This window comes from Eucalyptus grandis, chromosome 2 (genome assembly GCF_016545825.1).
Source record: "Eucalyptus grandis isolate ANBG69807.140 chromosome 2, ASM1654582v1, whole genome shotgun sequence".
In the NCBI taxonomy this organism is placed as follows: domain Eukaryota; kingdom Viridiplantae; phylum Streptophyta; class Magnoliopsida; order Myrtales; family Myrtaceae; genus Eucalyptus; species Eucalyptus grandis.
Window position 1 is genome coordinate 23,355,100 of NC_052613.1, and position 6,000 is coordinate 23,361,099.

The following is a 6,000-nucleotide window of genomic DNA, read 5'->3' on the forward strand; positions in this document are numbered from 1 at the left end:
CATACGTAGTATGAAATACGTATTACGGTATTAACTCCTTTCCCATGGAGCGTATGTCTGCACTTTTCAATACCGTACAGATAATAGTTCAGACATACCTAATGTCTAACTTGAGTTCACATATCTACTCAATCACAAAATTCATCAGAACTCACATCTGGCATCATAGACAAATAAAGTAAAAAATGTCGGGTATTTTACTTTCGGACATCGTAAGTATTATGTCCTCATCTTAACACTTAGTTAAGGCGACATACGTATTTTAAGCTTGAGCTCTCGATTATCACCTAGATAATAAGCTTAAAATCAGTCTCATCTCTATTTATCACACAAGAAACGAGGCGATTACCGTGTGAGTGGGCTAATCTTTTATCTGTCCGACATACTTCTCAACTTAAAATAATGCACTGAGCATTAAGATGCATAAAGATCATACAAAGATTCATAGGCATTAATCAATGAAAAACAAAATTTCATAAATGTGAACAACTCGGGAAATTACAATTTAGTACATCGACTCTACGCAATCCTAGAGATTTTACATGACCACAAAACACATCTCTAGGTATTGGCTTTGTCATAGGATTTGCTATCATTCTATGTGTAGATATGTACTGTAAGTTCACATTCTTTCGTGCAACCATATCTTTCACAAAGTTATACTTGGTATCTTTAGGTTTGGTCTTGCCATGATATTTTGGATCTTTGGTGTACACTTTTGCTGCTTGGCTATGACAATTAACAAATAACAAATCTGCAGCACTTCCAATAACACATAAATGATCCAAAAATCTCTTAAGCCAAACACCTTCTTATACTACTACTGATAATGCCATGAACTCAACTTCCATCGTGGACAAGGCTATACACTTTTGTTTTTTACTGCTCCAACATATGGTGCCATTATTCGGTAAGAAAACAAACCCAGAGGTAGATTTTCTTTCATTTAAATCTCCCATCCAATCAGCATCAGAATAGCCTTTGAGTTGCAGATCCTTTCCATAATAATTCAACTTGTAATCAGCAGTTCCCTTCAGATACCTCAGTATTCTCTTAACGGCTTTCCAATGTGCTGGACCTGGATTGGATTGGTATCTACTCACCATTCCAACTGCAAAACATATGTCGGGTCTTGTACACATCATAGCGTACATCAAGCTCCCAACAGCACTTGCATAAGGAACATGTTTCATTTGTTCCTTCTCTTGTGGAGTCCTTGGACACGTCTATGGCTCAATCCTTCACCTTTTGCAATATGAGTGTCTATGGGTTTACAATCTTGCATACGAAACCGTTCTAGAACTTTGTTTATATAAGTTTCTTGCGAAAGAGACAACGATATCTTCGAACGATCTCTTGAAATCTTAACTCCAAGAATGTATGCAGCCTCACCTATATCTTTCATCTCAAAGTTGGAAGACAACCAACTTTTGACAGTCTTAACAAACTCCATATTGCTTCCAGCAATTAGTATATCATCAACATATAATGATATGATCACAAATTGATCCTTGGATCTTTTGATATATACACAATGATCCTCATCAATCATCGTAAAATCATATGCCATTATGGCATTATGAAAACGTATATACCATTGTCTTGATGACTGCTTAAGATCATATATCGACCTCAAAAGTCGACATACTTTTTCTTCTTGGCCTTTCACTATGAAACCAACAGGTTGTTCCATATATATCTCTTCCTCTAATTCTCCATTGAGGAAAGCAGTCTTTACATCCATTTGATGTAATTCAAGATCTAGACTAGCCATTATTGCCGAAATAATGCGAATTGAGGTAAATCTCACTACGGAGAAAACATATCTTCATAATCAATTACTTCCTGTTGATTATACCCCTTCGCCACAAGGCGAGCCTTATGCCTTTCAATCGAGCTATCAGCCTTTCACTTTATTTTGAGAACCCATTTGTTCCCAATAGCTCTACGTCCTTTTGGCAGATCAACCAGTTCCCAGACTTGGTTTGATTTCATTGACTCCATTTCTTCTTCCATTGCATGAATCCACTTTTCCTTACTAGGGCAATTCAGAGCCTCATTGATATTTCTTGGCTCATCCTCATCTTGTGAAGCAACCATAAAAGTTTCCCCTTCAATGTCAAAACGTCGACGGAGAATACTTTGGCGACTTGTTCGCCGTATGGGAGATTGTACACTTTGCACATCATCCCCCATCATGCTCCCACTTGGATTAGGTAATGATGATGTCGTCTCATCACGTGGTTGCAATTGAGAATGAGTTGAATTTAATTCATCACTTCTCATATTACTCCCACTTGGACGAAGTCCACTAAGGTTATTATCTTGATCCAAGGTTTCAAATAGGGAACAATCTTCCCTTATTTCGCCCTTCTTAGGAAATTCACCCTCTAAGAATGTGACATCTCGTGATTCAAACTCAGTTATACTCCCACTTTCCTGCTCACCTATGAACACATACCCTTTTGAGTGTTCTGAGTATCTTATGAAAATACTCTTCTTTCCTTTGGGACCTAATTTCTCAAACTTGTGAGAGGACTCATGAGTATAGGCAGCACAACCCCATGAATTAAGAAAACTTAAGTCCGGCTTTCTACTTATCCATAACTTATATGGAGTGGAAATAACTGATTTGGAAGGCACCGGTTAAGTATGCAGGCAACAGTTAATAACGCATCACTCCAAAAAAAAGTGATAAGTAAGTTAGCATGCGCCATCATGGACTTAACCATTTCCAGTAGGGTTCTATTTCTTCTCTCCGCAACACCATTTTGTTGAGAAGTATATGGAATAGATAACTGTCTTTCTATTCCTTTTTCATCACATAATTTTCTGAACTCATCAGATAAATATTTTTGACCTCGATCGGATCTCAATACTTTTATTTTCTTATCTAATTGATTCTCTACCAGGTTCATAAACTTTTTGAAACAACTTATGCTTCAGATTTATGAGAAATCAAATAGACATATCCGAATCAAGTAGAATCATTTATAAAAGTGATGAAATAAACAGCCTCATGCCTTCCTTTCACATTCATTGGACCACAGACAGCATAATTGATTAAATGCAGAGGAAATTCAGCTCTTTTTCCTTTTCCAAATGGTTTCCTTGTCGTTTTCCCTTCTAGGCAATGCTGACATATGGACAAATCGACTTTTTCAATATTGCCCAACAAGCCCTCTTTGGCTAGTCTTTTCATATGTTGTTGGCCCATATGACCAAGTCTAGCATGCCACCGTATTCACATTATTATCATATAAAGTAGAAGACGTGAAATAAGGGAATAACATATTGACATCACAACAGTCAACATTTAGTACAATAAAACCATCCAGAAAGTGACTAAAATCATAGTAGTTTGTATCCAAATACAAATCTACACATCTATTATGGAAGTTCATACTAAAACCAAGCTTAACCAACACCAAAACAAACATTAAATTTCGACGAATCTCTGGAGCATATGGAACATCATGTAGGAACAAGGTGCGTCTATCACGCATGTTCAATTGGCAGGTGCCAATCCCTTTAACTTCAGCTCTGAAGTTATTTCCCACATAGATCCACATAGTTCCAGTTGGTATCGTCGGAATTTCACGAATGATCCTCTATCCTTCGCTACATGGTCTGTCGCTCCTGAATCTACAGTTCACAAAGGATTAGACTCAGTCAAGAATACAGAACTCGACACAAAAGTAAAGTTCTGAAAAGCATAAGGGGTGTTGACCTTCTTTGGCTCACGACAGTCGCGAGCATAGTGACCCTTCTTGTCACAATTAAAACACTTCACCCTTGTAAGCTTCTTCATTCGAGGACGCTTTCCTCTTTCATGTTGGTTAAATTTTGATTTCTTGCAACAAGGACTTGATCCTTTGCAATCCCACATATTGAACGAATCAATACGCTTGCGCTTAGAGCTCAAAGCCCTTTCTGAGCTAGAACCAGCATTGTAAATGTCTACTTTCGACTCAAATGTCATTAAACGGTCCTCTACTAGCTCAAGGTGGTGCACGGCATCCTCAAGATCTTCCATAATATGGTCAAGAGCTTTTAGTGCTTCTTGCTTTTCCAGCACATATTGAACTTTCATGTGCCAAATTTCATAGTTGTCACCATTGAGCTTTTTACCTTTGTTCAGCTCGGCAACTATGCTCTTTGCGGCTGAAGCCATTGATCTGAACACATCAGACATATGCACGAATTATTAATGCCTATTATTTATGCATCCCTTTTTACATAGACCCATCATATTAATGAATAATTTCAAGTAAGGCTTCAGAATCAAAAGGTCATTACGTTTCCAATCATCCTCCAAAAATCCTAACTTAAAACTATCATTAATATGATTGTCATATGCAAAATCAATTCTATGAAGCTACAAAAACTTCTAAAACTACCCACAGCTAATTACCCACAACAACCAGCAATAACAGAAAGCAACATATAATAGACATCCAATAAAACAATAATACTTTCAATTAACACAATTAGGTAGTAAACATTACATAATATGTCCACAAATCACACTTAACATATATCAGCCAATACAACTAACACCAAATCAGCACACGAACTGGGAAAGATCTTCTTTTGTTCAATTTATTGATCTTTTCCCTTGAAACAATACAGTAATATTCATTTACAAAATCCATCACAATTTTCTTATAGGAAGCAGCTCCGTTGACATCCCATATGCGATTTAACACATCTTGCCATTCAGGTGGAAGAGTGTTTATGAAAAATTGCACCATCTTTGATTGTGACATAGGATGACCATTCCATATGACCTGTTGAATTTTCCCGTTGACTTCAAGGACGTGATCAATTAAGTCACCACTCTCCCATCGATGATTAGTCAGCTCAGCTATCAACTTAGACATCCTTTCCTTCTGTTCATTGGTAATTGCGCGAATAGGTGTGTGCAACTTGAGGGGAGGCATTTTTTCCTGCAACAAATGCAAAAATGTTCCTGCAACAAATGCAGAATAAATAAGGGATCACAAATAATCCACATAGACTTAATTGAAAAAGAAACAAATTCTTTTCATTTTTTTTTTTTTTTTTTTTTCGGGTCAACGGTCGGTCAACGGGTCAACGGTCGCCGGACGGACCGGGCGGATCGGTCGGACTGGACAGGCCGGTCGGGCTGGTTTGGGCGAACCATCGGCACGTGCCGCGCGCGTGCCGGGCGTCGCGGTTCGGGTTGTCGTCGGGTCGGGTCTCCGGCCAGTGACCGGCCGGCCAACCGTCGACGGCGCTGACGTCATCGATGACGTCACCCCAGCGGTTATTAACCGTTGGGTGACGTCATGCTGACGTCAGCACGCGTCGGTCCGTGGACCGGCGCGTGCCGGTTCGCCCGCTGGTGGCGTGCACGCGCCGGTTCGCCGGTTCGCCGACCGGCGCGTGTGCCGCACGCGTTGGGCGAGCCAGCGCTTCCGGGGTGCGTCACGCCCACGCGTAGCGCCTTCCGGCCGCGCGTGTGGGCGCGTGCGGCGTCTCCCGGCGGCGCACAACCTGTCCCCGGACTCGTCTCGACGTCGTCTTTCTTCCTATGCTATCAGAATTTGATTGCGACTTACGCAAACTCGGAAAAAAGGACGTACAATGCTCGGGTGTCGGGATTTCTCACCCGATCCGTACGGCCGAAGAACTTTCGTAAAAAATCAACCAAAAACATCGAAACAAATCGGGAAAACGTGAAACAGGGCTCTGATACCAATGTTGGGAATTACTGATCCCCGAAAACCGGATTCAACACCGAATCGAACCCCTAAATCAATGCGGAAGACGAAGCCCGGGAAAACACGTATCACCGATCGTAAAGCACACCACGGATTCGAGCGTACCTTGTTAGCTACAGATTAAGCACCAACGCCAATGGAGGAAGAGAAATCAGACTCTGTTCGATCCGAGGAGGCCTTGAAGGGAAGAAAAGCGCGCCGTATGCTTACTGTTCTTCTATTTGGGAGAGAGAGAGCGTAAGAAAAAAAGACG